Here is a 26,287-nt window from a genome sequence, read left to right on the forward strand (position 1 = left end):
CAGCTCGTGGGCCGGTCAAACAAGCCGCTTCCGGCCCATGGGCCTTAGGTTGCTGACCCCTGATTTAGATCATGGACTCAGCCAACATGGTCACTGGTCAGAGATGATGGGAGTTGGAGTCCAACAATCTCTGGTGAACCATAGGTTCCCCATTTCTTACTTAAATCAATAAATATTATGAGGAAGCTTTACCCATTCTGGCACTTCTTGTTGGGAAATACATCATGGACTCCCTGCTGTGACGTTGTACAGGCACTGCTGGAGGTGGGGAGTGGAAGAGGAAAAGTAATTAGAAGTGCAATGGTGATACTTTGCGCTTTAGACTATACAGTGGTGCCTTGCAAGACGAAAAGAATCCGTTCCGCGAGTCTCTTCGTCTAGCGGTTTTTTCGTCTTGCGAAGCAAGCCCATTGACGGCTTAGCGGATTAGCGCTGTTAGTGCTATTAGCGGCTTTTAGCGGCTTATCGGCTTATCGGATAAGCAGATAAGTGGTTTAGCGGCTTAGAAAAAAGGGGGGGGTAGGAAAAAAACCCCACAGGAACTCGCAAGACATTTTCGTCTTGCGAAGCAAGCCCATAGGAAATTCGTTTTGCGAAGCACCTCCAAAACGGAAAACCCTTTCGTCTAGCAGGTTTTCCGTCTTGCGAGGCATTCGTCTTGCGGGGCACCACTGTATAGTGGCAACTTGGGTTAAGAACTTAATTCGTTCTGGAGGTCTGTTCTTAACCTGAAACTGTTCTTAACCTGAAGCACCACTTTAGCTAATGGGGCCTCCCACTGCTGCCACCGCGCCACCAGAGCACAATTTCTATTCTCATCCTGAAGCAAAGTTCTTAACCCGAGGTACTATTTCTGGGTTAGGGGAGTCTGTAACCTGAAGCGTATGTAAACTGAAGTGTATGTAACCCAAGGTACCACTGTACTACACACGTCAGGGGTAGGGTACCTGTGGCCCTCTGATGATGTTCTTTGCAATCCTGGGCAGTGTCCTGGTGAACGCAAGCGAAGTTACTTCTTAGTGAGTAGTAAAGTAGGTTTCAGTCTGTGCTTTCCCCCTCTTGTCTAAAAGGATTCCCCCCTCCACCTCTTCCCCTCTTTTCTTCCTAATGTAACACTAATGTCTCAACGAATGAAACTGATCTGTAGAAAATGTAACTTGAAAAAAGAGACATTGCACATACTTTTGTCAACCAAGAAATCTTTAATAAAAATATGCTAAAAAATAAACAAAATAAAAATAAAAGGAGTTGTTTTCATAATCATGTTGAATCATAGAATCATAGAGTTGGAAGAGACCACAAGGGCCATCGAGTCCAACCCCCTGCCAAGCAGGAAACACCATCAGAGCACTCCTGACATATGGTTGTCAAGCCTCTGCTTAAAGACCTCCAAAGAAGGAGACTCCACCACACTCCTTGGCAGCAAATTCCACTGTCGAACAGCTCTTACTGTCAGGAAGTTCTTCCTAATGTTTAGGTGGAATCTTCTTTCTTGTAGTTTGGAACCATTGCTCTGTGTCCGCTTCTCTGGAGCAGCAGAAAACAACCTTTCTCCCTCCTCTATGTGACATCCTTTTATATATTTGAACATGGCTATCATATCACCCCTTAACCTCCTCTTCTCCAGGCTGTTGAAAAGCTACCCTAGTTAGTTCTTCTGGGAACAAATAATGATGACAAACAAGACAAGACCTTAAAAAACTGAAAATGCAGGGAGCAGGTAAAGAATCTCTTAGCAGGCTAGGACCTATTGCAGGAATGGGCAAATTCGGCCTTCCGGATCTTTTGAGACTACAGTTCTCATCATCCCTGACCACTGGTCCTGTTAGCTAGGGATGATGGGAGTTGTAGTCCCAAAACATCTGGAGGCTTGAGTTTGCCTATGCCTGCCCTATTGTAAGTCCCATGGCCTATGGCCCTGGTAGAGAGCGAAGACCTGCATATTCTTCTTAGCAGAACTCTTGAGTTTAAACACAGTCCCTTGTTCCTTCTGGTCCTGACAGGAAAGAACCCACATCAAACAAACCTGTGTGTGTAAGTTGCATGGATGGAGACCACCCACCCCATTCATCTTTTTTCCTCCAGAGATTCAGTACCTTGCTGGAATTCGCAGGCTGGCGGTTGGTTGCCATAGTCATTAAGAAGAGATGTGGGAGAGAAAGAAATCCGATGTCATGAATCAGTCTTATTGTGGCCTCCGAGTCTTAGTGTTCCAACCTGTGCTTGCGGGCTTACAAAAACGGCAGTGTCTCCTGCAGCATTCTCTGTCTGTCTGTCTGTGCAAGCAGAGGCTGTGAGCAGAAACACGGCCAGCGAGGAGCCAGGCAAACTGGGAAAGAGGTGCTGCTGTGACAAGTTGCTCGTCTTCGCTGGGCTTGTGTTTAGCTCATTTCCAGATAAGGCCCTGGGTGGGAGACAGAGGGAGGAGGGAAAAGAAAGAAAGCCCAGCAGCAGCTGACATTCCAGCAAGACTCGAGGGCTATAAATATGTGGCTTTACCACCCAAGGTCTTCCCTCTTGGTTTCGGGACGGGTGATAAAGGAGCCATTGTGCAAGGAGCGGTGGGAGATGGCCTGTGTACGGGGCACATGTGTCTCCATTGTATCAAGAGCCTCCTTGAGCTCCTCCTCCTGCTGCTATTCAGATCAATAATGGGCCTTTAACGTGGAAGGAATGTCCGTTCCATTCTCTCCCATTCATCTCATCTTTCAGTTCGATTCAGTCATGCCTTGTTATTGGCCCTAAGAAGTTGAACAAGCATTTGGGCCAAAGCATCTACAACAGGCATAGGCAAACTCTGGCCCTCCAGATGTTTGGGACTACAGTTCCCATCATCCCTGATCACTAGTCCTGTTAGGGATGGTGGGAATTGTAGTCTGAAACATCTGGAGGGCCGGAGTTTGCCTATGCTTGATCGACAAGGAGAGGTGCTTCCTGCATGTCTGGACATTAGTTGATTTCTCGTAGTTTGATTGCTCGGTTCTTGATTATTCTCAACCACATGCAGGAACAGCAGACCCTCCAAGTTTCCCAATTTTCCAGGGATGTCAGAGAAACCATCCTGATTTATGATTTGATACCAGAATGTCCCACTTTTCCTTAAAAGGTAAAGGGACTCCTGACCATTAGGTCCAGTTGTAGCCGATGCTGGGGTTGTGGTGCTCATCTCGCTTTACTGGCTGAGGGAGCCGGCGTACAGCTTCCGGGTCATGTGGCCAGCATGACTAAGCCACTTCTGGCGAACCAGAGCAGCACACAGAAAGGCCGTTTACCTTCCCGCCGGAGCGGTACCTATTTATCTACTTGCACTTTGACGTGCTTTTGAACTACTAGGTTGGCAGGAGCAGGGACCGAGCAACGGGAGCTCACCCCATCGCGGGGATTCGAACCACCGATCTTCTGATCGGCAAGTCCTAGGCTCAGTGGTTTAACCCACAGTGCCACCTACATCCCTCACTTTTCCTTAGGATGTCCCTATTTTCATTTGAGAAATGTTGGAGGGTATGGAGTTATCCAACCCCCAAGCTGTCTGAAGGCAATCCTGTATAGTAGTACCTCAGGTTACAGACGCTCCAGGTTACAGACGCCGCTAACCCGGAAACAGTACCTCAGGTTAAGAACTTTGCTTCAGGATGGGAACAGAAATTGCGTGGTGGTGGCGCAGCAGCAGGAGGAGGCCCCATTAGCTAAAGTAGTATCTCAGGTTAAGAACAATTTCAGGTTAAGAACGGACCTCCAGAATGAATTAAGTTCTTAACCTGAGGTACCACTGTATAGGGAAGTTTAAAAAAAATGTTTAATGTAATAATAATAATAGTAATAGTAACAGTAATTTATTTATACCCTTCCCATCTGGCTGGGTTTCCCCAGTCACTCTGGGTGGCTCCCAACAGAATATTAACAACACAATAAAAGATCAAACATTAAAAACTTCCCTAAACAGGGCTGCTTTCAGATGTCTTCTTAAAGTCATAGTTGTTTATTTCCTTGACATCTGAGGGGAGGGCGTTCCACAGGGCACTTGGAGGGTCTGCTGTTCCTGGATGTGGTTGAGATTTGCCCAAAAGCTGCACATGCTAATTTATCTGCAGAAATTCAGATATGATTACTATAACTGAAACAGAAATACGCTATATTTCTGGTGGGGGGGAGAGAGGAGTATGACCTGTGCCTCACACCTGCTCTTTTGGCTGCCCCCCTCCCGGGTGCTGCTAATAGTTGACGGACAATTTCAAGCACCTGCTCCTCCATTCTTAAGTTTCTGTATCTTTAAATCTTCAAATGAGAAAACATCTTCAAACAGAAGAATGCCCACTGACTGCTCTTCAAAGACAGGGCTGTCCTCTGCAAAAGTACAGTCCCTTGAAAGGGCCTTATCAGGATTCTCTCTGGATCCTCTTTGCATCCTCACTGTACATGTGACACACACACACACACACACACACACACACACACACACACACAGAGCCATTCAGGCGTTGGGCGAATGAGGTATCTGTCAGAGCTCTATGGTCAATGCATGCCTCTGTAGTGGGACAGTTGGCCTCATTCTCACATAGAGGTTAAGTGTTCCGTGAGGTCAACAGTCTCCAGAGCTCTCCCCCAATGGATGAATTATCAGTGGCTGTCCCATAACACAAAGCCACCGCTTCACAAGTAATGCTTCACTTGTTATTTTTGTGTGTCAGTGCATTTCCTGAACCATTTCCTGCCAAGCCAGAAGAAAAGAGAGAGGCAAAACGCAGAGCCCAGGCAGAGGAATGTAACCCTGGACTATGATAATGCTTCTCGCCTGCCTGTATGCAGAACAGGTGTGTGTGTGTGTGTGTGTGTGTGTGTGTGTGGAAAATGCTGACTTTTGCATGGCTGGAGTGATGCTTACTATACAAAAGTAAGAGTCACATTTGTTGTTCCTCCCACTTTTGCCTCTGGACCCACACTGCTGGCGGTGGTGGAAGGTTCACAATCATATGAGTTTTAATCAGTTAATTAAATCTGGGGGAAATATACATATTAATATTTTGTGGGTGTGCATAAGAGCACAGTCTCTTGTTGTTTAGATTATATCTGTAAGGGAAACCTAGTCAGATGGGTGGGGTATAAATATTATTATTATTATTATTATTATTATTATTATTATTATTACTTCAGCAGACAGTATGTTACAAGAGGTGTTTCCCACTGTGCCAAAGAGAAGGGGAAACTCACCTCTTCTGAAATGGCATTTTGTTACCTACCTCATTGGTCCAAATACAAGCCATCCATAAATATAGGTTGCACCCCTAAAATGAGATCTCATAAATCACACCTTCTCCACATAGGAGCTTGATTATAGGCTACACTGAGGTTTTATACATCCCAGTTTTTTGTGACCTACTGGTATATTCAGACCAATATGGTACAATTTGATTAAAAGGCTAATATTAAAAATATCTTTTTTAAAAATAATGTGTTGCCTTATTAATCAGAGAGCACATTTTTAGCTGATCAGTTTTTTAACAACCAAGGCTGTGATATTAACCCCATTTACCTGGGAGTAAACCCTATGGAATTCAATAGGGCTTACTTCTGATTAGGCATGGTTAGTATTGTGCTGTTAATCCAACTAAGTAATTAACTGAAAGTTACAGCGCTACTTGTGTGTAATCAGTCCGACAGAGTGAGCTTAGCATTTACTTTCAATTTGTCCAGCTTTTGCTTCCAGCAATTATTTCCTTGCTGTGTTTTCCTCTGCCAGATTAAAGGCCTCTGAAGATAACTAATTACTGAAAAGCACGTAAAATCCGAGTCCTTACTGCCAATTACAGCCCAGTGTAAAGCTGTAAGGAATTAAAGCTAAGGTAAATCAGAACAAGGCAGGTTTAAAGCGAGCGTGAATCACAAGGGGAATTTCATAATTCTCAAGCCTCCATTTAATTAGGGGCAAGTCTGCAGCTCAGTGACAGAATGTTTTGCATTCAGAAGGTCCCCCCAGATTCAGTCTCTGGCATCTCCACATAGGTCTGGGAAAGAACTCACTGTCTGAAATCCTGACTGTGAGCCACAGTCCGTATAGACTAGGGGCAGTCATCACATACCCTCCACGTGCTGCCCAATGTGGACCACAGTTCCCATCAGCCCTGACCACTGACCATGTTGGTTGGGGATGATGGGAGTTGGAGACTACCAACCTCTAGGGGGCACCCTAGTGAAGACAACACTGAGATTGATTATAGGTAAAGGTAAAGGGACCCCTGACCATTAGGTCCAGTTGCGGACGACTCTGGGGTTGCGGCGCTCATCTCGCTCTATTAGCCGAAGGAGCCAGTGTACAGCTTTCGGGTCATGTGGCCAGCATGACTAAGCCGCTTCTGGTGAACCAGAGCAGCGCACAGAAACGCCGTTTACCTTCCCACCGGAGCGGTACCTATTTATCTACTTGCACTTTGACGTGGTTTTCAACTGCTAGGTTGGCAGGAGCAGGGACCGAGCAACGGGAGCTCACCCCGTCGCGGGGATTTGAACTGCTGACCTTCTGATCGACAAGTCCTAGGCTCTGTGGTTTAACCCACAGTGCCACCATAGGCGCCGACTCCATGGGGCCTGAGGGGGCCCGAGCCCCCTCAAAAATTCGTTTGGGGGGGCTCTGCCCCCCCAATAATTTAAGAAAATTATTAGTTATATTATGCTTTGTAAAATCACAAAATTATGTTGGTATTTTTTATTTTCCTTGTTTGACGATAGTTACCTTTTAAAATACATTCAGTAATGAGTTAAAACAAAGCCACTCCCGATCTAGAGAGGGGGTGGGGTTGCGGGCTCTCGACCCATCAACAATCTCGCGGGGCTGGCGTCAGCACCGCAAGAAGCGGGGATTCCCCCTAGCTCATTAATATTCACCGCCCACGGCGGGCCCTCACAGGTTCACTTAAGGTTGGGGCAGCCCGGGGCTCGCCCCTTTCGTTCCCCCAGCAGCAGCGGTTTGGAGGTCTTGGGCCCCCCCAATATTTTTTATAAGTCGGTATGGGCCCCCGCCCCCCCCCAATATTTTTTATAAGTCGGCGCCCCTGAGTGCCACCCGCGTCCGAGATTGATTATAATGTTAACTATTTAAACCAACCAACCAACCAACCAACAAACATCAGAGGTGGGGAACTTGTGGCTTTCCACATGTTGATGGAGTACAGCTCCCATCAGCTTCAGCTAGCATTGCCAGTGGTAAGCAATTATGGTAATTGTAGACCAACCAGTTCACAAGGATGCAGGGCAGCGAATGTAAATTTCACCTGTGTGCAGTTGGCTAGTTTTGACATACATCCACATGCCACTTCTTCTAGGCAAGAAGAGGCATTATCAAAATTCAAGGACACAGCAGGGCCAGTGAAGGGTGTGGACTGCGGAAAGCTCCAAAGGCCAGAGAGGCATTCAGCCCTCATACCTGAGATTCCCTTCCCACGCCTACTGGTGTAGACAATACTTAGCTAGGCAAGACCAATGGCCTGACTTTGCATTAGGGATTAAAGGCAGTGGCGTAGCGTGGGTTGTCAGCACCCAGGGCAAGGCAAGTAATTTGCGCCCCCTAACCCATGGATTTGCGCCCCCTAACACTAACCCCCAGATGTTGCGCCCGGTGCGGCCGGCCCCCCCTGCACCCCCACACTACGCCACTGATTAAAGGAAAAGGTACTCCTGCCCATCAGGGCCAGTCGTGACCGACTCTAGGGTTGCGCGCTCATCTCGCTCAAGAGGCCGGGAGCCGGCGCTGTCCGAAGACACTTCCGGGTCACGTGGCCAGCGTGACTAAGCTGCATCTGGTGAGCCAGCACCAGCGCCGCACACAGAAACGCCATTTACCTTCCCGCTAGAAAGCGGTCCCTATTTATCTACTTGCACTTAGGGATGCTTTCTAACTGCTAGGTAGGCAGGAGCTGGGACCGAACGACGGGAGCTCACCCCACCGCGGGGATTCGAACCACCGACCTTTCGATTGGCAGGTCCTAGGCTCTGTGGTTTAACCCACAGCGCCACCCGCGTCCCATGCATTAGGGATTGGCAAGAGATTAAATCCACTTTGCGTTTAAAGGCAAACTTGCCGGATTCACAAGATGCGACCCCAAACACAGCCACCCTTTGAAATCCACACTTCTCTGAATTTTGCAGTGCAGTTTTCTAGCCATGTGTTACGAAAATGCATGTGCTACCGTAAAGTGTGCATATGCTTAGTAAAAAAAGAAGTATTCCCAAATGCATTATATTAGGGGAAGTTGCTTTACATAAAGGTATCTATTAGGCAAAACTACATACAAAATATCTGTACAGAGGTACCGTGGGCTACATACGCTTCAGGTTACAGACTCCGCTAACCCAAAAATAGTACCTCGGGTTAAGAACTTTGCTTCAGGATGAGAACAGAAATCGCGCAGCGGCAGTGAGAGGCCCCACTAGCTAAAGTGGTGATCCAGGTTAAGAACAGTTTCAGGTTAAGAACGGACCTCCAGAATGAATTAAGTTCTTAACCTGAGGTACCACTGTATATTAAAAGAAAATAGTAACCATCATGGGAGAGGTGATTCCAGCTCCCCACACCTTGCCCTTCGAAGACTTGCAAGTGACTGCAGAAGAGGGTCTGTGCCAGATTGATGTATAAGCTAAACAAGCTATTGCTTAGGGCCCCACTCTCTTGGGGGCCCCAAAAAAATTTAAAGGAAAAAAACCCCTGGATGTACATTTCCAAAATATAAGATTAAAAAACAACAACAACCTACATACAGCAGCAGTGTTTTGTGTTCTGTAGGATCCTATGATATAAGTAATGGGCTCCACCTGCTCCCTAAACTATCACTGGTTTTCTCATTTCTATATATAGGGTGCCTACATTCTGCATGGACTGGTTGCATTCAACACAAAAAACAGCAACAGTTTATTGTTGACAGCTGGACATACAAAGGGCCCCATTACCTTCAGTAGCTTAGGGCAGGGGTAGGCAACCTAAGGCCAGATGAGGCCCAATCGCCTTCTAAATCCAGCCCACGGACGGTCCGGGAATCAGCGTGTTTTTACATGTGTCCTTTTATTTAAAATGCATCTCTGGGTTATTTGTGGGGCCTGCCTGGTGTTTTTACATGAGTAGAATGTGTGCTTTTATTTCAAATGCATCTCTGGGTTATTTGTGGGGCATAGGAATTTGTTCATATTTTTTTCCAAAATATAGTCCGGCCCACCACAAGATCTGAGGGACAGTGGACTGGCCCATGGCTGAAAAAGGTTGCTGACCCCTGGCTTAGGGCCTCATCAAACCTAAATCCAGTCCTGGGTGTTCCCAGGACTAAGGTGAAACTGTGAAGCTTTCTTGTTATTTTTGCTATTGGAGGCTGCATGTTTTTTTAATGCATCCTTGATGCATTTATAGTATTGACTTGTGTCTTTTTTTTTGTATGTTACTATATTTGCTATTGTTTTGCTATGTTACTCTGAAATTGTTATTATGCTATTGTTCTGCTATGTTGTGAACTGCCTTGAGATCTACGGATGAAGGTCGGCATATAAATTTAATAAATACAATTAAAATACGATGAGATTGTTTTGTAGTTCTTGTTTGAAATGCATTTCCATTTTCTCTGTTGTCAGCCGCTCTGAGTACATGTATGGAAAAGAAGCATGTGGCTAAAACAATTGAATGAATTCACACTAAAAGTCTAGTGCATTTTCACGAGAACTTAAAAAAGCCCCCACAAAATGATGCAGAAATGGGGAGAACTGAATTCGATTGAAAAAAATTGAGAAACTGAAATCGACAGTCCCCCAGCCCTACTCCTTACAAGTTATTACGATATGACTGTTCCGTTCTCAGCATTTGAGCTCCTTTTAAGCTCCAGAACTATCTCAGTCTAGTTAAACTGTGCTTGCACAATGCCTCACTCTTCACTTAAAATTATTAAGTACAAGCCCAATCAATCCAACAGTGCTTTTTGCTATTGACTTCAGAGGAATCAGGACTGAAGCCAAGGGTCCCATTTGCAAATTAATATTCTATATCCTCTGTAACTGATGTCATTCAGGTACTTGATCCATTAATTATTTTATGCTGTGGAATTTAAATAATATGCATAAGTAACTCTTTTATCCAGTAGTTAACATGGGCAAAACCAAATAAAATCTCAAGTGAAGATTGAACTGTGTTCAATAGGTTTTCTCTTATGTAAATTGCATGGATTTCAGCCTAGATGCTTGGAAAAGCCATCATTGGTCAGTGACAAGTTTTACATTTCTGTATGTGTACAGTTTTAAACAGGAATTGAAATTTCCACTTTAAAAATAAAACCTGGAACTGCATCAAACCTGCCAAGCTGTTCGTGAGCAACACTGTTATCCTAGCTGGCACAAACCTTGATTTGACGTCAGTCATGGCATATAATGTAATGCCTACGCAACACACTGACCAGAGTGGATGTCCACTCAGATAATTATGCAGATATTTGCAGAAGATATGAACATTTCTTGCAAAATGTTCTGTGAGTGCCGATGTTGAATATTCTTTGGTTATTCCAGTATTTGCTGCCTATTTGGCATGTGGCCTTGTCATTCAGTGATATGTAAAAGTTAGTATTCAATGTAATTGATGGTAAATCTTTGGTAAATCCGATTTGCTTGATTGTTTAAGCAATTTCTATCCTGCAGCTTCAAGGCAATGTACAACAATAAAACACCATTACACCTTAACTGCAGTTCTCTAACCATCTAGATAATATATACAACCAGGAAGTACAAAGCCATTGGAAAGCTTCAGACTAAAAGCTGAAGCCTGAGAGAATTTGTTGTTGGAATCCAGCTCCCTTCAAGCCCCATCCAACATAATCAATGGCCAGGATGATGAGAGCTGTGTAGTCCATCAACACAGAACATACATTTAAAAAAACCACAATGGCTTCCAAAACACAGAGATAAACCCAGCCGAGAAACACCAGCAAACCAGGAGTGGCAGTAGCAAGGAAGTGTAGCAAGTTAATTGGGTGGCACCATGATTTCTAGGAAAGAGCTACACAGCCCCTTCCGTTGCTGTGGATTCCAGCTCCCATCCACCCCAGCTAGCATGGCCAATGATCAGGAATGATAGGAGTTCAGAAACCAACAACATCTGGCAGGCACCAAGTTGGAGAAGGCTGGCTTTTGTTATCGAGCTGCATCCATTAAGATGATTCAGGAGGATTTATGAAGATGAAGGGAGGAGGACTTGTTTCACCCCCCCCCCCAAAAAAATTGTTCAATGAGAAAGAGAGAGAGAACACTAGGGAGTGAATGAGTTCAGAGGGGCCCATTCCCCGAAGACAAAAATTGCTGGCAAATTGCTTGAATGTTGATTGTTTCACTGCAGCCCTTCCCTTGCTACAAGCGATATTAGAGCAATTATGAGCACGGCTTCTGGGAGAAAGAAGGAAGGGGGAGGAGGGAAGCAACTCAACAACAACCCATGCAACTCAACCCTTCTGCAAAAAGGTGTTCTCTCTCCACACACCCCTCCCCACCAAAGTGAGTCTGTTTGGCACATCTGGTTCTCTGAGATGATACATCACACTGGCTCCAAAAGCTATAATCAGACGTTTCAGGGTGTGTAAGCTGGGCACCAGCTATGTGCTGAGATAAGCTTGCACATTCTTTTCTCTCCAGAAGGCAATGAGGCCCAGAAAACCCCAAGGTAGGTTTGGAAGATGGTGTGTGTGTGTGTGTGTGTGTGTGTGTGTGTGTGTGTGTGTTTGTGTGGAGATCGTCAGAATGAGGAAGCCCCTTTCCATTCAAAGGCTGGGTACTTTTTCCAGCCTTCCTTCATTCCCAAGCAAAATACTTTAGAATAAATGAAAGAGAATTTGTCAGGGTTACTTCTCCCCCCCCCCATCCTTTGGGGAAAAAAAGAAAGAAGACAAGAGAGTCGTACAAGCAGTGTAAGTGTTAATGCCGTTGTCTTGAAAAGGTGATGTTTGTCAGGAATAAATCATTTCTTGCCTTTTAGCTGTGACGATAATTACATGGTGCCGTAACTATCTGCACAAACTGTCAAAGGAAATATATTGTGAGCAAAAGAAGAAAAAAAATAGTAATAATAATAAATAGCCTCCAAGCTGGCTAGCAGGGAGAGAGACGTTAAGGTGTCTCAATGCATTCAGGCACAAAAGAACTTTGTCTGGATTTATGTGGAGACAGGAGCAAAGTGGGGTTTGTTTCATGTCCTTTCTTGTCCATCAGGAGACACTTAATGCAGTTGTATAAGCTTAATGGTTTTTGGTTTTTTTAATTCAAAGGGAAATTTGAAAAGCCTCAAGGTCTGTGAAACATAGGGGTTGCTATGTACCCAACAAAAATATATGGGACAAAATGCTTTTTTAAAAATACCACGAGCTGTATGATCAACATTTCTTAGACATGTGCTGGGTTTTTTTTAAACCACCATTACCCCTGTGATTTACATCACATTTTAACTTTGAAAACACTTAACAACCCTTGTCATGTTTCCCTTCACAATGATCCTGTGAAGTAGACAAATGTCTCCCCCCCATTCTACATTGCTCCGTCCCTGCTCCTGCCAACCTAGCAGTTCAAAAGCATGTCAAAGTGCAAGTAGATAAATAGGTACCACTCCGGCAGGAAGGTAAACAGAGTTTCCATGCACTGCTCTGGTTCGCCAGCAGCGGCTTAGTCATACTGGCCACATGACCTGGAAGCTGTACACCGGCTCCTTTAGCCAATAAAATGAGATGAGCGCCGTAACCCCAGAGTCATCCGTGACTGGACCTAATGGTCAGGGGTCCCTTTACCTTTACCCTTTATGCTCCTGAGCATTCTCACAGTTTCCATCATCATCATCATCACTATAGCCTGCCTTTTTCCCTGACATGAACTGAAAGTAGCTTACAGCTAAAATTTTATTTCATTTTCTGTAGCTGTGGAAGGTGCTGTGCACAAGTCCTTCCCTTGCATATTCTTTCATTTACAACAATCCTGTAAGGCAGGCTCGGTGGAGAGATTGTAGTTGGCTCAAGGTGACCAGTGTAGTTGGGTATATAACGTCCATGTCTTTAGTGAGATCAAATTCCTGACATCGAGGGTAAGGAATCTCCACTTGTGGCTCAGGGAGCCAGGGTGTGTCATGGGGCAAGGGGGAATTAGCAATCAGAGAACAGCAGACCAAAGTTTAGAATCAAACAATCTGTGGCTTGTTACAAAAGAGCTAGAATTCAGTGGTGGCCAAACTTGGCCCTCCAGCTGTTTTGGGACTACAATTCCCATCATCCCTGACCACTGGTCCTGTTAGCTAGGGATGATGGGAGTTGTAGTCTCAAAACAGCTCAAGTTTGGCCATCACTGCGCTAGATTGATTAATATACCAGGAAGAATTACAGAAATAAAGACTCGCTCTGCAGGCAACATTCGAATTGGGCCAGTAACCTTGGAGTTAAATCTAGGAGGCGGCAGAGATGGGAGGTATCTAATACCACATATGGCGACAATAAGGCACCAGACAGGAATGCAAAGAGCTGAATGAGATTGGAGAGAGAAGCTGCATTAGAATCCGTGACTGCTGGCAACTTTCTTGGGAAACTGAGGAGCTGGAAAAGTGGAGGAAGAACAAGAAAACCAGAGCACATGCATTCTCTCTCCTAGAGAAGGACTGGGGAATGAGCCCTGGGAGCCAAATGTGCCTCCCTCCCAAGGCCTCTCTGTTTGGTCCTCAGGGCTCTCCTCAGGCCACCCTTCCCCCCAACTCACCAGCTCTGCTCTGCACCCTCACTGAGTGCTTAGACCAGGGGTCAGCAAACTGTCCCTCAGACCTTGTTGGGGGCCGGACTATATTTTGAAAAATAAATAACCCAGAGATGCATTTTAAATAAAAGGACACATTCTTCTCATGTAAAAACACACTGATTCCCGGACCGTCCGCAGGCCGGATTTAGAAGGCGATTGGGCCAGATCCAGCCCCCAGGCCTTAGTTTGCCTACCCCTGGCTTAAACTGTGACCATGGCTTTGGCTTGCCTGGATGGAGGGTGGAGAGATGTGGGTGTAAAATATCTTATCTTCCACATGACTGGAATGTAGCCCAGGGCACAAGGGAAAGAGTCGCATCTATTGCTCTACCCACTTTTGCCCAACACTGGCTTGTGGCCCATGGAAGGTTCCTCATGAGGGAATGAGGTCTTCTGGCTTAGAAAGCTTCCTCACCTGTGTCCTGAAGGAAAATGGAAAGAAGGAATCTTCTTCTTCAAGGGGAGATGCTTGTAATCATCGGGGCCAAGTTATCTAGGTTTCCTTGGAAGATCTGTCACAGGGGAACTGGGGCAAGGGGAGCCTACAGGTTTATTAAACTTCCTGCAGGAGAAGACCACCAGGGCCTCCTTTTCACCAAGGATGCTGTGGAAATGGAGGGGCTGTTGAGGTGGCAACAGATCCGCCCTCCAAGGTGTGTGCAATGCATTTATTGGAGGCAGAATCTGCTGCCCCTGTGATTCTGCTGCCTGAGGCTGTCGCCTCACCTTGTCTCAGGAGTGTGTCAGCCCTGGTTGGTGGTACCTCAGGCACGGGGAACTCTCCCTCAGGCCTCCAGGACAGCCAAATTATTATGTGTCTGGAATTGTTTAATCGGGTTAGAAGTCAGGCATGGCATTTTCCAGAGTTCTCACAGTTGCTTTGCATACCTAATGAGAGTATCTTGTGGATCAATCTAAATCAGCAAATACAAATGACGATCATAACCTGGGTGCCTAAGTGTTTACTTTACACTCCTTCTCAGACCTTCTAGAGATTTCTGGAGTCAATCATGCTAGCAGGGCATACTTCAAATGACAGCAAGGCTGAATTTCTTGGTAATGTTGTTGGTAATGAACTCATTCCTGGGGAGGCCCAGCCCCATCTGTCTAAACTTGGGGTGTGTATGTATGTGTCTTTCATTCTCAGTGTGCCTGGTGCATTGCTCCGGGTGGGGATTGTTCCAGTTCCTAACCTTACAATGAATTCCCTGTACAACGAAAAGGAACATGTCAGGGAAAAAGCTATGCATGACTTCCAGAGGTTTTTAACTTCTAGTGCTAGATCTAGATGATAACATTAATTTGAAATAGGAGTGACTGTCCAAACTAGGAAAAATCAGAACTAAATTCTTTTGAACCCAATGAGATCCCCAGGTCCAAACTGCATATTTCATAGAGTTCCGTACAGCTTCAACTTTTTTAAAAGGAAAGAAGTCATTGGCTACAAGTTTGAGTAGAGAACTAGTATGTCAGGAGGTGCTTAGCCCCTTAATCTGTCAACCACCCCCCACTTAAAATTGCTCATCCTCAGCTACTTTTCTCCCTGCAAAGTATGGGTTGATAACCATTTTGTGGACGGGGGCACATTTTGAGAGAGTGCTGGGAGCACCAGTCTTAAAATGGCTGCCATGGGTGTGCAGAAGAACACAGAATGAGGCAGAATTCATTCATACTGAAGTGAGCAGATAAGATTAATCAAAACATAACAGCAGCGGCGTAGCGTGGGTTGTCAGCACCCGGGGCAAGGCAAGTAATTTGCGCCCCCTAACCTGGGGCAAGGCAAGTAATTTGCGCCCCCTAACCTGGGGCAAGGCAAGTAATTTGCGCCCCTAACCCCTAACCTGCCACCGCTGCCAGCTTCTTCTTGCTGCTGCCTGGGCTGGGGTATTTACAGTAAGGTAGCCACGGCGGTGGCGGCGGGTCCGTGTCAGGTGATCTGAGGCGAGTTGCCGCTGGCGCTGCCGCCCAAACGACGCCGCTTGCCCGGAGGAGGAGGGCAGAGAGGTGAGGAAAATGCAACATGGCCCAGCAGCTGCAGCAGCAGTGGTGGCGGGGCTGTGAGGAGGGGCTGCCTGGCGTGCCCTCCGCGGCCCTGACGTGCGGGGACCGCGGGGAGCGCTGAGAGCCGCTGCCTGCCGGACGCCTTCAGCCCGGATGCGCGCACAGCTCGGCGGTTCCGCAAGACATGGGGCTCTGCTACAGCCTGCGCCCGAGGCTCTTTGGCGACTCCGGAGTCGGCGAGCGCGCCCCCCCGATGTTGCGCCCAGTGCGGCCGGCCCCCCTGCACCCCCGCGCTACGCCACTGCATAACAGTAGTTGTTTGCAGACTTGAAATCTAAAAAGGGATGACACAAAGTTGTAAAAAAGGGTGTGATGAGGAGGGAAGAGGAAAGCAAGGAAAACCAGGTGCCCAATTTTAAAGTTACATCATGTCCAGCTGGAGTCCAGACAGTTCAAAGACAGGACTTCTGTGGACTTCTGAGGTCTTGCCTACAATGCACCTCTTAACTGGTTTCTAGGCTTGCTTAACTGTGCTTGCGAGTAAACGATCACACGAGGACATATTGATTAACCTGCATGATGCAACTAATCATGTGATTGCATTAACTATGCATAAAATCAAGACAAAAAGTAGATTAGCCAGAAGTATTGCTAGGGTGGTTGGATAGGTTGCGACAAGATGCCATATGATGAAACTGAAATGTGCACATAGTGACTGCTCAACAATACAGTGGAGATTGCAGCGCACTGTATTCATGGCTCCTCCATGTATGATGTGAAGTTGTGGGTGAACATATCAGACGACACAGCGATTCCTCAAACAGCCCTTGTTTATTCACAGACCCAGAACTTAACTGAACTGAAGGGTTCAGCCAGCCTGCTTATATAGAGCTCCACTACAACGCAACAGTAACAACTTTCTGTAACTATCTAATCACTGAACGTCACTTTCAATTCCTTATTTGCATGTGTGGACCTGAGTGAAAACTATCTACAGTATCCCCCTGCTGGCCCAGGGTGAGAACTTCAGTACATAACATATGATATTCAATTACAAGGCGCTGAGGCAGGGTTTGAAAGCCCTTTCCCCCTTTATTCAACTTTTGGAGGACTACATGCCAGTATTGGCCGGGGCTAGAGGGAAATGTGGGTGATCATATGTGATGGACCTGCAGGAAGGCAAAGGCCTTTTGGAACATGCTATATAATTAAATTAAGGGGGGGGAATTAAAGTGACTTTTCCCAAGAGGCCGGAATTCTTCCTGCTGGGGATACTAGACAGTGAAATCCAAAAGGAAGTCTCAGTGCCAGTATTTATGTACGTGACTACAGCAGCAAGGATTCTCTGAGCTCAGAAATGGAAGGAGGCAAGAACACCCTCAAAGAAAGAAAGGATGATGAAAATGTTGGAATATGTAGAGCTGGCAAATGGTTCCCTCTTCCATGTGACTGTGCCCTTGAGATATTTGAAGATGGCCATCATAGCTCCTCTCAGTCTCCTCGTCTCCAGAATCCCTTAACTAACTGCAGTGCCAAGTCTTCTGTGAGGGAAAGAATATGTTTTGAAAACACGGTGCGTACAAATCCCTAGCTGGATACAACCCACTGTAGATAGGGCTATCAAACGGCTATATGCCCCTTTCACTCAGAGGTGTAGGAAGGGGTATGTGGTGGGAGCGGCATACCCCTGGGTGTCATGACTGAGGGGTGTGTGGGACAAAATGGCAGGCAAGTGGGCGGGACACCTCATGCCCGGCGGCAGCAGCTCTTCTCCCCCCCCCTTTAAAAAAATTATTTAATCATTTTTTCAATACAAACAACGACCACACAAAACACATACAACAAAAACCACAGTAACACTAATAACACAATTTAACAATTCAGATTTGACTACTGATATATCTATAACTACACCTTTTTAACAATATTTCCCCACCTCTCCTCCCCCTACTTCCCACCACTGTCCCCCTTATCGCTTAAGTATTCCTTCCAGCTTTCTTCATATTTATCCATTCTTAATTTGCGTCGATATGCAATTCGTTCGAATGTAGCTAGTCTGTCCATATTGCCAATCCATGTGCTCAATGGAATCTTTTTGCGACTCTTCCAATTCATCAAAACAAGTTTGTTTGGGGTTTTTTTGCTTCTAATATGGCACGGTACATTTATTTATTTATTTATTTATTTATTTATTTATTTATTTATTTACCCCTTGTAATACCCCCTTGGGGATGTGAGTGGCGCTGTGGGTTAAACCACAGAGCCTAGGACTTGCCAATCAGAAGGTCAGCGGTTTGAATCCCTGTGAGCTCCCGTTGCTCAGTCCCTGCTCCTGCCAACCTAGCAGTTCGAAAGCACGTCAAAGTGCAAGTAGATAAATAGGTACCGCTCCTGCTTCTGAGGGAGCCGGCGTACAGCTTCCGTGCGCTGCTCTGGTTCGCCAGAAGCGGCTTAGTCATGCTGGCCACATGACCCGGAAGCTGTACGCCGGCTCCCTCGGCCAATAAAGCGAGATGAGCGCCACAACCCCAGAGTCAGTCACGACTGGACCTAATGGTCAGGGGTCCCTTTACCTTTACCTTAATCCCCCCTTGTGCGAGGCGCACTCAGCCGCAGTAGCTCCATTGCTGGGTCATGTCTGACCTGGCTGCGGAAAGCAGGAGGAGAGTGAACAGCAGCTTCCCCACCCCTCTCCTACCCTGAACTGTGGCACGTAGGAGGGCACCCTCTGTGCCCCCCCTCCCTCGGGAGTGCTCCCGCCCTGGGCAGTGCTGGCATATGCTCTGCTGCTGCTTTCACTAGCAGAGGCTGCATGTTTCTGAATGCCAGTTGGTGGGGAGCAAGGGTATTGTCCTTGTGGGCTTTTGTGGCGATCACACAGGGTCCCCAGACATTTCACTGTCTATTGATCCCTGTGCCACCATTTTATTTCCCGCTGCCACCACCCAGGCCCTACCTGGTACAATACTGAGTTCAGTCAGGGTTAAACTGGAACATAAACTTTTGTTTATTTATTGCAGTTTGACAAGCGTGTGGTTTCATAAACGGTATCGGTCAATTACAATCATGGGATGACTATCTAGACTTATAACTTCCGCTACCTGCTCTTACTCACTAAACCACCTCTCAGATATTTACTTGTCTTCATAGCCCCTAACTGTTCCTGACTCAGCTTATTTTGTCACACTCACTCAACCTACTAACAAACTCAAGCCCAATTCACTCCAACCAACCACCCAACTCCCAATGAACTCCTCCTTTCGCTTCTCCCAGAGCTGGTTTTATAGTCCCTCTGACTGCACCCCCTGGGTCCTGATTGGGTAACGTGTTTAACTATTTCACCTCCAGCACTCTCATATGTTAACGTCACAGCTTCCTAAGAGGCTTTTGGTTGTCCACTGTTAGGAACAAAATCCTGGAACAGACCGGTCTGCTTCAGTCTGCTCCAATATGCATGCACACAGTGACAACATCCCATGTGTATTCTCCCTTTATTTTCTGTTGCGGACATGCCATTCTGTTATGGTTGCTAACTGACCACTTTCTTTTGTTCAGTAAACTGCTAATGAATGGACAGTAAAAATGGATTCTACGCACCGTAGTGGTGGCCAAGAGACTGATACTCATGAATTGGAAGAACAGAGATACGATTCCCCTTGATCAATGGCTTGACAACACTGGCAACATATGAACGGACAGCTTATAGATGCAGACTTTCTTTGGATAATTACAGTGATATTCGGAATGAGTTTACACAGAATATATTAGGTTATTGACAATTATATGTGTATTAGAGTAATAAGAATATACACATCTGTGTATTAATGTATGGTAATGTGACAGCATTTTTTCTTTTTTCCAATCTCCTTCCTTCCTTCCTTCCTTCCTTTCTTCCTTTCTTTCTCTCTTTCTTTCTTTCTTTCTTTCTTTCTTTCTTTCTATAAATGAAATTCTTCTAATAAAATATTTTTTTAAATAAATGAATGGACTAAATCATTACAGAAGCCATGGAACTTCTTATCACTCAGGGAAGTGGGGAGCATGTAGCAAAGATGCATTATCCATACACACCATCTACTCCCCCACACAAAATTGCCCTTTCCTGACATTGTGCCTGCATGCATCTGATTTTTTATTATCATATGATATACCGTGGTTTCTGGGTTGGGTGGTGGGGAGAGGAGAACAAAGAGTCATGACTTTCCCCAAAGAATCATGGGAGCTGTAGTTTACCCCTTGCATGGCTGCAATTCCCAGCACCACCTTTAACAAATGACAATTCCCAGGATTCTTTAGGGGGAGAAGCCATAACTGTTTAAGTGGTATAAGAGTGCCCTAAATGTATGGAGTTGGTGTGACCTAACATTATGGCCTAAGCTTTTGTGGACTAATGTCAACGTCATCGGATTTATGAAGTCAGGTCAGAGGGAAGTAAATAATAATAATAATAATAATAATAATAATAATAATAATAATAATTATACCTTGCCCATCTGGTTGGGTATCCCCAGCCACTGGGAGGCTTATAGAATATATAAAACATAATAAAGCATCAAACATTAAAAAAAAAACCACTTCCCGATACAGGGCTGCCTTCAGATGTCTTCTAAAAGTTTTATACTTCTTTATCTCCTTGACATCTGAAGGGAGGGTGTTCCACAGGGAGAATGCCACCACCGAGAAGGCCCTTCGCCTGGTTTCCTGTAACTTTGCTTCTCGCAGTGAGGGAACTGCTAGAAGGCTTCGAGCTGAACCTCAGTGTCTGGGCTGAGCGATGGGGGTGGAGATGCTCCTTCAGGTATACTGGGCCGAGGCTATTTAGGGCTTTAAAGGTCAGCATCAGTACTTCGAAATGTGCTCGGAAACGTACTGGGAGCCAATGTAGGTCTTTCAAAACCGGTGTTAGGTGGTTTCGGCGCCCATTCCCAGTCACCAGTCTAGCTGCCGCATTCTGGATTAGTTGTACTGTAGTTTCCGGGTCATCTTCAAAGATAGCCCCATGTAGAGCACATTGTAATAGTCCAAGCGGGAGATAACCAGGGCATGCACCACTCTGGCGAGACATTCTGTGGGCAGGTAGGGTCTCAGCCAGAGTACCGATGGAGCTGGTAAACAACTGCCCTGGACACAGAATTGACCTGTACCTCCATGGACAGTTGTGAGTCCAAAATGACTCCCAGGCTGTGCACCTGGTCCTTCAAGGGCACAGTTACCCATTCAGGACCAGGGAGTCCACCACACCTCCCCGGTCTGTGTCCCCCCACAACAGTACTTCTGTCTTGTCAGGATTCAGCCTCAAGCTGTTAGCTGCCATCCATCCTCCAACTGCCTCCAGACACTGGAGAGGTAGAGCTGGGTATCATCTGCATACAGATGAACACCCAGCCTAAACCTCCTGATGATCTCTCCCAGAGGCTTCATATAGATGTTGAAAAGCATTAGGGAGAAGATGGATCCCTGAGGCACCCCACAAGTGAGAGCCCAGAGATCTGGATACTCATCCCCCAACACCACTTTCTGGACAGGGCCCAGGAGAAAGGAGCGGAACCACTGTACAACAGTGCCCCCAGCTCCCAACTCCTCTAGACGGTTCAGAAGGATGTTATGGTCGATGGTGTCAAAGGCCACTGAGAGATCCAACAGGACCAGGAAACAGCTTCCACCTGTCCCTAGCCCACCGGAGAACATCGACCAGCACCATGAAGGCAGTTTCAGTCCCATGATGAAACATGCAAAGTATAAAGCAGACAGTTTATAATTAACATGCCTTTCCATTTTGCTAGACACAGAGAGGGAGACTGACTTGGCTTGCCTGCATTCATACTTCCAAAAATTCTTCCACCTTTGCTTCAGTCATGAGTCACATGATTGCCATAAGTGGCACAGATACCTCCTATTTATTAAGTAGAGCATTTTTTTTTTTTAAAGTCACAGGACTCAGTAATCTTTGCATGCTCACACAACTCCACATCATGCCTTTACTTGCCAGAGCAAGTGTCTGAAATAAGTGGTGAGTGACAGCTAGGCCTTTCAGTGATTGCCAGCAAAGGGTAATAGAGCTCAGGTTTTGGGCAAGGCAAAGAGGAGCTCAAGCAACAAGGGTGTGACATGTACTGGTGCTGCACAATTATCTATCCCAAGTCCGTCAGAGGGCCGGCCCAATACATGTTGACACCCGAGGCAAATGACAAAATGGTGCCCCCTTCCTTGCCAGGGAAGAAGGGATGAGTGAAAATTGACACCAGGAACAAGGGAGGAATAAATATATATATTGGGATCTGCTGTCCCTGGGGATCCTGCCACCTGAGGCGGTCACCTTGCCTTACTTCATGTGTGGGCTGGCCCTGCCTAGTTATCTGATCAAAAGCTTTCTTAGCTTCTCCTTGCACTTTGACCTTCCTAGAAGTGTTCCGTGCACAACATTATAATTTCACAGTTCAGCAGTGACACCCCAGATGTAGCTGGACTAAAACTCCCATCGTTACTGACCACTTTTCAGAAGTCGGTTGTTGGGATACAACATGGAGATCTGCTGTGTAATGGTAGGGGGACATGCTTAAATGGACCACTGGGGATGCTCAAGCCCTTGGACATGCCTCAGGTAGCACCACTTTGGGTCCTAGTCTGATGGGGACAGAGCCCCATCTCCTGGGTGTGACTGGGGAAGTGTGTGTGTGTGTGTGTGTGTGTGTGTGTGTGTGTGTGTGACAGACACCTGTTTGTGCATGCAGTTGTTCATCCACCAAGGGGCATGCAGGCAGAGGCGTGCTGAGTCATGCTTCTCTTTATCTACGGGCCTCTACCTGGCTTGGGGTGCCCACTCTCTTTAATTCCACAATAATATACAATGAAAATGAAATGTGTGTGTGTGTGCGCGCGCGCATAAATTAGAACTTAGTCACAGGCAATTTGTATTTGGATCAAATTAAAAATAGATTAAGATGAAATTTGCCTCAGAGATAGATAAGAAGCATTCAGTTTCAACTAAACAAAACAAGCAGCTGTATTTTTTTCCACTCAGCATCTTACCCAGCTAGAGAAGTTGTGTTATGCCTTCTGCAGAGGGGAGAGCTTTGGGGTCAAATGAGAGAATGGGAAGCGTCTGATGCTCTTTCTCTGATTGGCCACTGTGAGAAGAAGATGCTGGAGTAGATGGACCATTGGCTTGAATGAGTAGGGATTATTCTTAGGTGTCTACTCTCAGTCTTTAAGGTGTCCTCCCTTACCCTGTGAATAGTGAGAGGAGGGAGGACAGAAACAGCAACAACAACAATTTATGATTTATACCCTGCATTTATACAATGTTTCTGTGCTGGGCTATGCGATTGTCCTCAAGGAAAGAAACCTTCCTCTCCTCCTCTCAGAAAAAGGATAAGGAGGAAGTGACGGCATGCTAAGAACCGGGTTCCAAACATATACACTCAACAAACAAGGCAGAAACACATCCATGTTCTTCCCCTTCCATGTATCATCCATGTCCCATCACAGCATTCCATCAGGAGAGAAAATCTGTGCTCAAACTTGCCAAGTGAGAGTATTCCAGGGACAGGGATATGCTTCTGTCCTGGGAATTACCCATTCCTTCTGGTCAGTTTCAGCTCAGGTCTGTTTCACAGCTTGTAGAGGAGGAGCAGGAGGAGGAAGAAGTAATAGTAGTACAGTGGTACCTTGGGTTACATACGCTTCAGGTTATAGACGCTTGGGTTACATACGCTTCAGGTTACAGACTCTGCTAACCCAGAAATAGTACCTTGGGTTAAGAACTTTGCTTCAGGATGAGAACAGAAATCGTGCTCTGGCGGCGTGGTGGCAGTGGTAGGCCCCATTAGCTAAAGTGCTGCTTCAGGTTAAGAACAGTTTCAGGTTAAGTATGGACCTCCGGAACGAATTAAGTACTTAACCCGAGGTCCCACTGTATGTAATTCTCAAATTTCCTTTGCATGGTTGAACCTTCAACAAAGATAAGAGAATCATTGAATTGTTACAGTTTGAAGGGGTCGCAATGGTCATCTAGTCCAACCCCCTGCTATGGAGGGGTTTTTTTTTTTGCCCAATGTGGGGCACAAACCCACCACCCTGAGATTAAAATTCTCATGGTCTACACACTGAACTGCAAGGATTTGTTTCAGTATAATTTGGAATTCATTGCTGTCCAACAAGCAACGCTTAGCAGCTGACAGTATCTGTCAGCAAACATGCAGCAGCAGTCAGCATTTTATTTTAATTATTTAAATGATTTGTCTGCAGTTTTTTTTTTTGGAGCAAATTTGACTTCAAAATCTCAAGACAGCTCACATGCGGGGAGGGAGCAATAAATTCCACAAGTTTAAATAACAATAAAAATCAAAACAATGAAGCAGCAACAACAACATTAAGTAAAAACCATTTACAGTGGTGCCTCGCAAGACGAAAAGAATCCGTTACGCGAATCTCTTCGTCTAGTGTTTTTTCGTCTTGCGAAGCAAGCCCATTGACGGCTTAGCGGCTTAGCGCTATTAGCGCTTTTAGCGGCTTTTAGCGGCTTATCGGCTTAGTGGATAAGCAGATAAGCGGCTTAGCGGCTTAGAAAAAGGGGGGCGGAAAGGAAAAAAACCCCCGCAGGAACTCGCAAGACATTTTCGGCTTGCGAAGCAAGCCCATAGGAAATTCGTTTTGCGAAGCACCTCCAAAACGGAAAACTCTTTCGTCTAGCGAGTTTTCCGTCTTGCGAGGCATTCGTCTTGCGGGGCACCACTGTAACATTAATCACCATGCACTGCCGTAGACCGTAGTAGATTTTATATCCATTCATTTCAGGTTAGCCCATCAAGACAGGTGATTTGCAATGTCAACCATCAATTCCAGAATTCAAATGGCAAGTTTTGGGGGTCAAATTTGGAGGTCAAAATCTGAATGTGAAAATATTGCAAAATGTTGAGTCATCCTTAAAGGGACCCCTGACCATTAGGTCCAGTCGTAGACAACTCTGGGGTTGCGGTGCTCATCTTGCTTTATTGACCGAGGGAGCTGGCGTACAGCTTCCAGGTCATGTGGCCAGCATGACTAAGCCACTTCTGGTCATCCTTAGAAGAGGCAAAAGGGAGAAGGGGCGTAGCCTATTGGTAGAGCATCTGCTTTGTGTGTAGAGGGTCTGAGTTCTAATTCCTAGCATCTCCAGGTAGGGCTGGGAGATACTTCTGTCTGAAACCCAGAAGAGTGACTGCCAGTATGTGTAGACAATGCTGAGCTACATGGACCAATGGCACCTTCCTATGTTCCTAAATCTATGGACAAGAGTAGCCAACATGGTACCCTTCATACGTTGCTGGGCCTCAGGTCTTATCTTCCCTGACCTTTGGCCATGCTGACTGGGGCTGATGAAAGCTGAAGTTCAACAACATCTACAATGGCTTGGATCCAAAGGTGCCTTGCATGAGTGGAAAGGCGCTTTCATAAGGCTGACTTGCTTCATTCTTCCCATTTCCCCATCCCACTGCTTCTCATATGCCCCTCCCCACAGTGTTCCAGAAGTTCCCTTGACCCTCAAAGAGCAGCATTTGAGAGATGCTGGGAGCTGTGAAGCAGGGGTAAGCCAGAAAGGTCCCATTGTGTGAGTGGAGTGCTTCTCTGGATTCAACTCATTATTTGCTCTTCACCATATTTGTCCTTTTGCACTTTGAAAAGTTGCACCAAGGAAGTTTTTCTGTGCTCTCTGGCCAGCTCTTACCGGTGCCATGGTTGGGCTTCCTCGTACCGCTGGGCATTAGAGTAAGGTTACCAGACGTCCCCATTTCCCGGGGACAGTCCCCGGATTTACAAATCAGTAGACATTCAAAATCCTATCATTCCTATTGAAGTTGAAAAGTGTCCCCGGATTCATTGAAAAAAATCTGGTAACCTTACATTAGAGAACTCACCTTGATGACAGTCATGTAAACAGAAGATGCTCCACCTAGTTAGAACCAGCTCAGAGTTCTAAGTCCATGCGCCCTTCAGATGCTGTTAGACTCCAACTCCCATCAGTCCCAGTGAACATGGCAATGGTCATGGAAGACGGGAGTTATAGTCCCAACAGCCCTTGGAGAGCATTGCACTGGCTAGCCCTGTTCTAGAATTGGATTGCCTAGTGAGATCATAGAGTGTACACAACCATGATATGGTAAGAGAACATGTCGTCATATTCAGAAGTGTCCCAAGGAAATTCCAAGGTGATCCAGGGAGTTTCAAAGGCTACAAAGAACAGGGACAGAGCAGACTGGAAAGTTCATAGATACTAGCATAATGCAGCACAAGTCCTACATCCACGGAGGCCAATGTGATCCCCCCCCCCGATGTTTTCAAACTCTAGCTCCCATCAGTTCCAGTCAACACAACCAATGGTCAGGGATGATGGAAATTGCAGCCCAACAACACTTGAAGGAGCGTCTCTACCCCCATCGTTCAGCCCAGATACTGAGGTCCAGCGCTGAGGGCCTTCTGGTGGTTCCCTCACTGCAAGAAGGGAAGTTACAGGGAACCAGGCAGAGGGCCTTCT

The 26,287-nt window shown here is 46.1% G+C and overlaps 1 long non-coding RNA gene across 1 annotated transcript; it reads right to left on the reverse strand.

The window, feature by feature from the left end:
- Positions 1-16,586: 16,586 nt before the first annotated feature.
- Positions 16,587-26,287, reverse strand: LOC309334642. Its single transcript, XR_014153220.1, has 2 exons — positions 25,671-26,287; positions 16,587-17,315 (listed from the first exon to the last, which is right to left on the reverse strand). It is a non-coding gene; the product is annotated as an uncharacterized lncRNA (long non-coding RNA).

The sequence above is a fragment of the Podarcis erhardii genome, assembly GCF_964252035.2.
Source record: "Podarcis erhardii genome assembly, chromosome: 2".
In the NCBI taxonomy this organism is placed as follows: Eukaryota; Metazoa; Chordata; class Lepidosauria; order Squamata; family Lacertidae; genus Podarcis; species Podarcis erhardii.